This window comes from Tursiops truncatus, chromosome 15 (assembly GCF_011762595.2).
Source record: "Tursiops truncatus isolate mTurTru1 chromosome 15, mTurTru1.mat.Y, whole genome shotgun sequence".
Lineage (NCBI taxonomy): Eukaryota > Metazoa > Chordata > Mammalia > Artiodactyla > Delphinidae > Tursiops > Tursiops truncatus.
The window spans coordinates 71,881,598-71,892,936 of NC_047048.1; the positions used below are offsets into that span (position 1 = coordinate 71,881,598).

General features: G+C 43.4%; 1 protein-coding gene across 7 annotated transcripts in view; it reads right to left on the reverse strand.

Annotated features, from left to right (window-relative positions):
• The window catches only part of NCOA5 (nuclear receptor coactivator 5), a 46,579-nt gene extending 45,778 nt beyond the window's left edge, over positions 1 to 801 (reverse strand). For all 7 annotated transcript variants that reach the window (XR_012326371.1, XR_012326370.1, XR_012326373.1 and 4 more), the window contains exon 1: positions 659 to 801. The gene's annotated coding sequence lies outside the window, so the exon portion shown is untranslated. The remainder of the gene's footprint in view (positions 1 to 658) is intronic.
• Positions 802 to 11,339: the final 10,538 nt, after the last annotated feature.

Sequence of the window (11,339 nt, forward strand, 5' to 3'; positions counted from 1 at the left end):
CGGTTGGGACGCTGGCTCGGTCGCTAGTTGCCAGGGTAACCGCAGGCCCGGTTGCTTTCCCCGTTTTCTGGGCCCGGGTCCGCGTTATAAAACGGGTGTGTGGGGGGAGGGTGTCACATAACAACGAGACGCCTCGAGGATGCTATCAAGGGGCCGCGAGGCGGGCGGCGGCGATGGGGGACAGAGCATTCGGTTCGCCGCCCGGCGCCGCGCGCCCAGCGGAACGCCCGGTGAGGCCGGCCGCCTCGTCCCAGGTTTGAATCCCGACTGCGCCACCGACTCGCTGAGGACCCGCAGGCGAGCGACTTCACGTTTCGAGAAAGGGGCGCGGGGTGTGCAGCCCTAGCCTACAGAGGAGCCCGGAGGACTGTTATCGGCGGGTCGCGCACAGACTGGAAGCGGCAATGCGGCGCTGCCCGCCCGGAGCCCACCTCCAGCCGCTCCGACTGGCCGGGCCTATGCCCGACGGGAGCCAAAGAAGGCCGCGCCCCGCACCGGGCATGCGCAGCCCCGCGCGCACCCGGAGAGGAGCCGAGGCCGCGGCCGCGCGTCGAGCGGGCCCTCCCGCTTCAGCCTCCCCATCCGGCCCCGGCCCCCCTCAACCGCCTGCCCGTCAGCCCCACGCCTCGGCGGACGGCCACCGCTTCCCGGCACTCACCGCTACCAGCGCGGCGGGCTCCCGGCCGCTTCTTCGCCTTAGGCCCGCCGCTGCCGCCTCCGCCTCAGCCCACCTGCCCGCCGTAGGACAAAGGCGCCACCAACCGACCAGCGCGGGCACGAGGCAATGGCGGCCGGGGCGGAGAGTGGGGGCAGAGGGCGCGCACGCAGCGGCAGGCGCGGCAATGTCGCAAGAGCGCGCAGGTTTGCGGCAGGGCTGAGTTGGAGCGTCGATCTCCTTAGCAATGAGGGCGTGGAAGTGGCTCGGGCGGTGGTTGAGAACGCGAGGGGTTGCCTAGTAACGGCGTCCCCGGCTGAGGATGGGTCCCAGTCCTGGTCCCCTCCCCCTAAAGGGCTTCGCCTTTCTTCTGATGTTCAGAGTACTTTCTTTCCTCTCTAACTGTGGAAATAGATCATTTAAATTCTAGAATACCTTGATTTCGTCTTGCATAAAACTCAACACCTATAGATGTGTGTATTGGAGACTAGTATATATATTCCCGTAATCTGCGGATCACAAGGAACAAAGAGAGCAGAGAGGTAGAGAAGATGTTTTATTTAAATTTACATTTAAAGAGGCTGTGTGTCCTATTAGTTTCACTAACAAGAGGCAAAAGGATTCTGGTGATATAGTCACAGGTTCTTTTTGAATTATTTCTTTCTTTCTGGAATATTCATTCAGTGTCAAAAAGAAATTTCCCAGAATGTTGACCGTGAAGCACGTAAAATGTTGTATTGTTCATTTAATCTGTAGAATATATTTGTCACAGGGAATAGAATTTGCTCACACAATTGTAAATACACTCTATTAATCACGCCGATGGCTATGTGAATCAGGTAGGCTTTTTTATTAGTTAGGAAATGCCCCAGACCCCATGGGGTCTAGTTTTTCTCCTTGTGAATAGTTCATGCAAAATAAAAACGGTGGCTGTGAAATCTGAACACTATGGGAAATCAGATTTCTTTGACACCAGCTCATATGCTCCCTCCTTCACTAATTTATTCACTGAATGTTTATTATACACCTACTAGGTGGCCCTATGATTTATTATACACCTACTTGCTAGGCACTATCATAAGCAAAGGCAGACCCATCCCTGCTATCTTGGAGATGCTGTGCAGTGGAGAGATAGAATTAGGCGAATAATCACACTTGTGTACAAACAAAAATAACTGAAGGAAAGAAATAGGGATCCACTCTTTTGTCTAGTTTTTCTCCTTGTGAATAGTACAGGGTGTGTCTGATGCCTATGAGCAGATATGTTTGGCCTTCAGATCCTTCCCATAATTCATCATGGCACCTGGGAAAATGGAAGCTGTGTGTTTTTTTCCGACTCCACTGAGAGGTTCTGAAGGCAGATAGGGACGTCTACTCCCAGGAGTTTCCCCTTTATCCCAGGTTGTTCACTCACTCTAGATGAGAAGGCTCAGGATTTTGTGGATTCACCTGCTTTCCTGATATCCTTTTCTGGGTCAGGTTAAAAACCACACTGACTCAGTTTAGAATCTTCTGTTTCTTTCCTTGATTACGCCTTTTTGATGTTTATGCCATAAAGTTGTACCCTTTTCTTTTTAAAAAAAATTTATTTATTTATTTTTGGCTGCACTGGGTCTTTGTTGCTGCTCGCGGGCTTTCTCTACTTGCGGCGAGCAGGAGCTACTCTTCTTTGCGGTGCACATGCTTCTCATTGCGGTGGATTCTCTTGTTGAGGAGCACGGGCTTCAGTAGTCGTGGCACACAGGCTTAGTTGCTCCACGGCATGTGGGGTCTACCCGGAGCAGGGCTCGAACCCATCTCCCCTGCATTGGCAGGCGGATTCTTAACCAGTGTGCCGCCAGGAAAGTCCAAATTGTACCCTTTTCATTGTCTGGTTGAATTCTCTTAATTTTGGGGGGTATCCTTTAACTTAATTTTTTATTATTGGTTAGATACACAAGGACAGAGATTCTGTGACTCCACTGCATCCTGCTATTTTTACCCACCCAGAAGTTTCACATTATCTCATTTACTCTTCACAACAACTCTATGTGATAGATACTGTATATTTTTAAAATTTTATTTTTATTTCTGGGTTCTCTATTCTGTTCTGATACTATATAATTTAAACTTTAAAAATTCCTTAACATTTCAAACATGTGTTAAACTACATAAAATAATATAACACATACCTTTCTACTCACTACTAAGATTCTCCTTCCATTGCCTTCCCCTCTCTTCTAGAGATAATCACTCTCTATACATTTTCAGGTATATTTTGTATTTTTATTATAAAGAAAAAAATATATATTCATAATCTGTATGCTATTGTTTACTGTGTTTAGAGATATATTATGTATCTTTTCACAACTTGCTGGAAACTGGACTAGGTTTTCAAGATTTAACTGTGTTGAAACATATAGCTAGTTTAGTGGTTCTTAAAGTGTGGTCCCTAGACCAGCAAGCAGCAGTAGTAACATTGAGAACTTGTTAGAAATGCAAAAAATTGGCTCCACCCAAGATCCATTGAATCAGAAACTCTAGGGATAGGATCCAGCAATTTGCCCTTTGCCAAGCCCTTCTGGTGATTCTGATGCACCCTAATGTTTGAGAACTACTGCTCTAAATTATGCATTTTTTTGCTGCATAGTATTTTATTGTATGAATCAGTCACAGTTTATGTATCTGTACTAAGGAACACTTAGACTTCTATTACAAGGAGTGCTACATTGAACACATTGGTACATACCTCCTTGTGTATACATGTCATACTTTTCTAGAATACACACTTAAGAGTGGAACTGATGACTTTGTAGTATATCACATCTTGAGCTTTAGGAGGTTTATAGCCAGATTGCTCTCCAAAGAATTGTTAATACATACTTCTGCCAGCAATGTGTAAGTACCATTTCTAGATATCTTTGCCAACTTTTGATATTTTCAGACTTTATTCATTTATTTTTGCTTATGACAATAGGTGTGAAATGATATCTTTGTTGTTTTAGTTTTAACTTTCTTGAATTTAGTGATATGGAGCATCTTTTCTTACAGGCTATCCAGGTTTCTGCCTGTTGATATTTCCAGACCATTTTTCTGACGGGTTTATTTATGTTTTTCTTATTGATCCATAGGAGTTGTTTACATATTCTGGATACTGATCTTGCGTTAGTTAGGTCTTCTTTCTGTAGTTTGTCGATTTACTTTGTTAATGGTATCTCATCATTCAAAAGTTTAAAATTTTAATGTAGTCATATGTTTCAATCTTTCCCTTTACTGTTTGTAGTGTTCAGTGTCTTGTCTGAGGATTCCTTCCCTCTTGTGATGTCATGTAGATATTCTCCTAGGTAAATACTATCAGTATGCCAATCTTACAGGTGAGTCAGTTGAGGCACCGAGAGCTGATATGACTTGCCCAAGGCCACAGAGACTGGAGGTGAGTGACTTGGGCTCTTGACCCCCCGGGTTGCACTGCACTCCACAACTGAGGAGTCTCTTGCCACCCCGTTCTGCTAGTTGTCTCATGAGACCACTTCTCAGCCTTTTTCTATTGATGTGGAGGATGTGCAGAGTTCAGACAGGCTGCAGGTTAAGTGCAATTCTCATTTACTACATCACGGAAACCTCTGGCTCTAGACTTCGTGATTCTTAGAAATATTTTGAAATTTTTCAAATAATTTCAGATTTACAATAGAGTTGCTAAAGTAGGATGAAGAATTCCTGAATGTCCTTCACCCAGATTCCCCAAATGTGGACTGTGGAATCAGACAGTCCCATGTCCACTACTCTGCTTCATCACTTTCTAGCTGGGCAAACTTGAGCTTGTTGTTTAACCTCCCATGTCTCATTATCTTATTTATTTATTTTTTAATGTATTTTATTGAAGTATAGTTGATTTACAATGTTGTGTTAATTTCTACTGCACAGCAAAGTGGTTCAGTTGTATATATATGTGTATATATATATACACACACACGTATATATATATATATGCATTCTTTTTCGTATCCTTTTCCATTATGGTTTATCACAGACTATTGAATATAGTTCCCTGTGCTACACAGTAGGACCTTGTTGTTTGTCCATTCTGTATATAATAGTTTGCATCCCGTCTCATTTTCTTAATCTGTAAGTTGGGGATAAGAATAGGACGTACCTCGTAAGGTCAGTAAGTTAAATTAAATGAAGTAGCACATATCATGCCTGGCTCACCACGTGGCCTCATCAGCTCATAGATCTCATCTAGGTTTATTTTATGACATTATGGTTTGCACCTTTCTATACATTTGCTTTTGCTAACAGTTTTTAGACCATCCCTAGAAAACAGAGGCCCTTGGCTTTTCATGGCCTACTCTGTTCACAGATGGAATAAATGTCGCTGGAAGCTGGTCAGTGTGTCCTTTTCCCCAGGACATTGGGGTGGCGGTGGAGGGGACTTTATTGTGATGATAATGAGTTCCTGGTGAGCCCAACAGACCTAATACTCCTCAAAGCAAGATTCTGCCAACAAAGCGGATCAGAATGACTTTGCCCCCACTTGGCAAGTGTGTTGTACATTGAAAGAGGCGGCTCCAGAAATGCAGTGCAGTCACCCTAAGGTCCCTCCCAGCCATCAGGGAGTCTGGCCTCCACAACACACCCATTTATGTCAGGATAGCTCTATGCAACTGTGGTAGTCAGAATAATGTCCTCCAAAAGATGTCCACAGCCTAATGTCTGGAACCTGTGGATATGTCACCTTATATGGCACAGGGACTTTGCAGATGTCATTAGACTAAGGATCTTCAGATGGGGAGATAGTCCTCAATTATCCAGGTGGGCCCAGTGTAATCACAAGGGCCCTTATCAGAGGGAGGTAGGAAGGTCAGAGTCAGAGAAGGAGATATGATGACAAAAGCAGAGCAGGGGTGAGAGACAGAGATAGAGATAGAGAGAGGGAGGGGGAGAGAGAGATCAGAACATGTTACTGCACTGCTGGCTTTGAAGATGGAGAATGGGGCCATAAGCCAAGGAATGCAGGAGGCCTCTAGAAGCAGGAGAGAGCGAGAAGACAGATTTCCTCCTAGAGCTTCCAGAAGGAGCACAGCCTTGCTGACCCTTTTTTTTTTTTTTGCGGTACGCGGGCCTCTTACTGCTGTGGCCTCTCCCATTGTGGAGCACAGGCTCCGGACGTGCGCAGGCTCAGCGGCCATGGCTCACGGGCCCAGCCGCTCCGCGGCATGTGGGATCTTCCCGGACTGGGGCACGAACCTGTGTCCCCTGCATCGGCAGGCAGACTCTCAACCACTGCGCCACCAGGGAAGCCCAACTGACCCCCTTTTTTTTTTTTAAATAAATTTATTTATTTATTTTGGCTGTGTTGGGTCTTCGTTTCTGTGCGAGGGCTTTCTCTAGTTGTGGCAAGCGGGGGCCACTCTTCATCGCGGTGCGCAGGCCTCTCACTGTCGCGGCCTCTCTTCATTGTTTTCATAATATTCCTTTTTGGGGTGATTCACACCATTTCAATTATTGTTACTCTAGATGGAATATATTTAGTTATTTTATTTCCAGAGCCATGTAAAATATACTAGTGAAAACATTTAAAGAGAATTCTTTGACATAGGTAATTGAATTCTGTTTGTACTCCTCAGATGACCAGGGAATCTGATTAATGCCTCCCTTCCCTTGAAATTCTCAAAGGATCCATCTCCTAATTTGCCTACATAGGTTGGGGTATAGAAATAGAATATAAATATAATAATCATAAAACTGTTTAAGGATAATATCAGAGAGTAAGACAGTTCAGCTAAGTCAATGGCTCACTCTTTCCTGGCGATTATGATTCAGCGAGTCTAGGGTAGAACTTGAGAATCCATTTTTTTGTTAAAAAAGCCCTCCCAGATTTGCAAACCACTGGGCTGGGTAATTAAAATTGCAGAGACAGCATAAGTAAATGCTAGTTACCATGTTTCAGAGTCCCTTACAAATAACCCCAAATGAGAATGTTGACTCTCTCTTACCAGGTTTAGAACTGGAAAACCGGCCAAGTCAGTAGAGACAAAATCTGAAGGATGAGTGTTCCAGATTCTAACTTAGTGATGTAAAGCGGCCATTTTATCCTTGTTCATCGTTTCTGGGAATCAGGAATTTGCGAAGGGCCTGGTTGAGAAGTTCTGCTTCAGAGTTAGTCAGACAGTGGCTGCAGCTGGAACAGCAGGGGGATGGAGTCGCTGCAGGCTGGCTGGATATCTCGCTTCACATAGTCTCAGGGCCTCCCCACGTGGTCTCTCCACATGGGTTAGTTTGGCTTCCTCACAGCATGGTGGTTTCAGAGCACTTGTGCTCCTTAAATGGAGCTCAGGGCTCTGAGAGAGTGGCTGAAAGAACCAGGCAGGAGCTGTATGGCCTTGTATGACATTGCCTTGGAAGTCGTATAGCCTCATGAGGCCGCCCAGATTCAAGGGGAAGGAACATAGGCCTACCTCTCCATGAGAGGAATAGCATGGTCCCACTGTAAGAAGACTCTGTGAAGAGGCTTAATATCATGAAAACAACCCAATCCAAAAGTGGGCAGAAGACCTAAATAGACATTTCTCCAAAGAAGACATTCAGATGGCCAAGAGGCACATGAAAAGATGTTCATCATCGCTAATTCTTAGAGAAATGCAAATCAGAACCAAAATGTGATATCACCTCACACTAGTCAAAATGGCTCTCATCAAAAAATCCACAAACAATACAGGCTGGAGAGGGTGTGGAGAGAAGGAAACCCTCCTACACTGTTGGTGGGAATGTAACTTGGTACAGCCACTATGGAGAACAGCATGGAGGTTCCTTAAAAAACTAAAAATAGAGCTACCATATGATTCTGCAATCCCACTCCTGGGCATATGCCCGGAGAAAGACATGGTTCAAAAGGCTACATGCACCCCAATGTTCATTGCAACACTGTTTACAATAGCCAAGACATGGAAGCAACCTAAATGTCCATCGACAGAGGAATGGATAAAGAAGATGTGGTACATATATACAATGGAATATTACTCAGCCATTAAAAAGAATGAAATAATGCCATTTGCATCAACATGGGTGGACCTAGAGATTGTCATACTGAGTGAAGTAAGTCAGACAGAGAAAGAGAAATATCAAATGATATCACTTATATGTAGAATCTGAAAAGAAATGATAGAAAATGAACTTATTTACAAAACAGAAACAGACTCACAGACTTAGAGAATGAATTTATGATTACCAGGGGGGAAGCGTGGGGGGAAGGGATAGTTAGGGAGTTTGGGATTGACATGCACACACTGCTATATGTAAAATGGATAACCAAGAAGGACCTACTGTATAGCCCAGGGAACTCTGCTCAATATTCTGTAACATCCTAAATGGGAAAAGAATTTGAAAAAGAATAGATACATGTATATGTATAACTGAATCACTTTGCTGTACACCTGAAACTAACACAACATTGTTAGTCAACTCTGCTCCAATATCAAATAAAAAGTTAAAAAAAAAAAAAAAAGAGTGTGTGGATCGGAGATATAGCTCTGGCTGTCTCTGGGAAATAGAGTCTGCCCCAGAGTTATCCCTTGCCTCCACATCCCTTGCCTCCACATTCAGGTCCACATTCAGTGCACCTGACCCCAAGTCTTTCTCAAATCTGTCCACTTCTCTAGGTACCTTCTCTAGGAACCTCTGGCCATCACCCAGTCCAAACTATCATCACTCCTAGCTTACCTCCAAACTAGGCTCCTTGCTTCCACTTTTCTTGCCTCCAATTCTTTCTCTTCTACAGCTAGAGTTTGTTTGTATACATACATATTTATAAGAAATCTGATTGTCACTTCCCATTGTCCTTTAGGATAACGATAAAACTGCCTTCAAGGCCCTGCAAGATCTGGAAACCTTCTGCCATCCAGCCTCATTTTATACCACTGTTCCCCTTGCTTTCCAACCTGCAGCCCCATTGGTGTTATTTCAGGCCCTACATTCACAGCATTCTTTCCACCTCAGGACCTTTGACCCTCCCATTCCCTCTCCTCCCTTTTCTGCCACATCTTTATCTCCTATTCATCCTGAGGGCTTTAATTTAAATCTCACTCCCCCTCTCCATTCAGAGTAGAGAGATAGTATAGCATGGTAGCTAGGAGAACAAACTATGGATTCAGACTACTTGGGTCCAAATCCTGGCTCTACCATTTACTAGCTGTGTGACCTTGGGCATGTTACCTAACCTCTCTGTGCCTCAGTTTCCTCCTTTGTAAAATAGAGATAGTAAAAAGACCTATTTCGAAGGATTATTGTGAATGTTGCTGAGTTAACATATTTAAAACACTTAGAACAGTGCCTGCCATGTACGGCTCAATGAGCATTAGCTGGTCGTAGTTTGCCAGCCTATTGCACACTCATAGAACTGTGCTCTTCTGTCTTAAAATTACCTTTCCAGTCAGAGGTTATGCAAAGGGATATGCAATGGGTTACCTCCTAATCCCACAGCTGAGGATAAAGAGGTACTAAGTATAAAGCAGGGGCCCTTGACCTGAGGTTCACGAACTGGGAAAAACCTACTTCCATATTTTCATTTACTTCTTACTGAAATTAAGCATTCATTTCAATTAGGAATGTAGTCAACAAACAACAGTATTAGCAGAGCCTGCTATATTGTCTCCAACAGAAATCACAGATATTTCATATCACAATTATTAGAGATGTCTTGAATTATTGTTTGCACATATAATTACTTTGAAATTATGTAAATTTTAGACTCACCACTAGATCTTATTAGTTAAACCATTAATAAAGAAGCACATACAGTGCTATATCACACATTTGTCTTTTTAATATTTTGATGACTGTATTTCAATATAATTGGTTTTCTTTGTAACCCTATTTATTATATTTTATGCATTTTCAAACATTTTCCTGAAAGGGTCCCTAGGCTTCTCCAGATGGTCAGATGGGTCCATAACACACAAAAAAACTTAAGAATCTAAAAAAAAGTAGTCAATCACTCTTAGACATAAATCGTAGCAATGTTTTCTTGGATCTGTCTCCTAAAGCAAAGGAAATAAAAGCAAAAATAAACGGGATCTAATTAAACTTGAAAGCAAAGGAAACCATCAACAAAACGAAAAGAAAATCTACTGAATGGGAGAAAATATCTGCAAATGATATGACCAATAAGGGGTTAATATCCGAAATATATAAACAGCTCATACAACTCAACATTAAAAAAACAACCTGATTTTAAAAAATGAGAAGACCTGAATAGACATTTTTCCAAAGAGGAAATTCAGATGGCCAACAGGCACATGAAAATATGCTCAACATCAGTAATCATCAGGAAAATGTAAATCAAAACCACAATGAGATCTCACCTTACACCTGTCAGAATGCCTATCATCAAAAAGAACACAAGAGGGGCTTCCCTGGTGGCGCAGTGGTTGAGGGTCCGCCTGCCGATGCGGGGGACACGGCTTCGTGCCCCAGTCCGGGAAGATCCCTCATGCCGCGGAGCGGCTGGGCCCGTGAGCCATGCCCGCTGAGCCTGCGCGTCCGGAGCCTGTGCTCCGCAACGGGAGAGACCACAACAGTGAGAGGCCCGCGTACCGCAAAAAAAAAAAAAAAAAACCCCACAAGAAACAAATGTTGGCGAGGATGTGGAGAAGAGGAAACCCTCATATGCTGTTAGAGGGAATGTAAATTGGTGCATCCACTGTGGAAAACAGTATGCAGGTTTCTCAAAAAACTAGAAGTTGGGAATTCCGTGGCGATCCAGTGGTTAGGACTCTGTGCTCTCACTGCCGAGGGCCCGGGTTTAATCCCTGGTTGGGGCACACAAGCCGCGCGTGGCATGGCCAAAAAAACCCCACAAAAACCCTGAAAATAGAACTACCATGTGATCCAGCAATTCCTGGATATACATCCAAAAATACCAAGACAATAATTCGAAAAGATACACACACCCCAATATTCATAGCAGCATTATTTACAACAGCCAAGGTATGGAACAACCTAAGTGTTCATCAGCAGGTGAATGGATAAAGAAGATGTGGCTTATATATACAATGGAATAGTACTCAACCATTAAAAAGAATGAAATTTTGCCATTTGCAAAAACATGGATGGACTTGGAGGGTATTATGCTAAGTGAAATAAGTCAGAGAAAGACATATACTGTATGATGTTACTTATATGTGGAATCTAAAGCATACAACAAACCAGTGAATATAACAAAAAAGAAGCAGACTCACAGATATAGAGAACAAACCAGTGGTTACCAGTGGGGAGAGGGAAGGGGGAGGGGCAATATAGGAGTAGGGGATTAAGAAGTACAAACTATTATGTATAAAATAAGCTACAAGAATATATTGTACAACACAGGGAATATAACCAATATTTTAAAATAAGTATAAATGGAGTATAACCTTTAAAATTGTGAATTTCTATATTGTACACCTCTCACATATACCTCAACTATATTTCAACCAAAAAAAAGAAAGTAGTCAATGACTGGGATGAGGCACTCTTCTCCGGGTACACTAAGAGGTGAGTCAGTCACTGTCTGAGGACTTTATACATATCCTTATTTAATCCTTGTAACACCCTAATAGGTAGGTAGGTAGGTATTACTATTCCCATTTTATAGATGAGAAAATAGAGGCTCAGAGAGGTGGGTAGATTACCCAAGGTCACGGGACACTCTACTAGTGGTGAAGTCCAT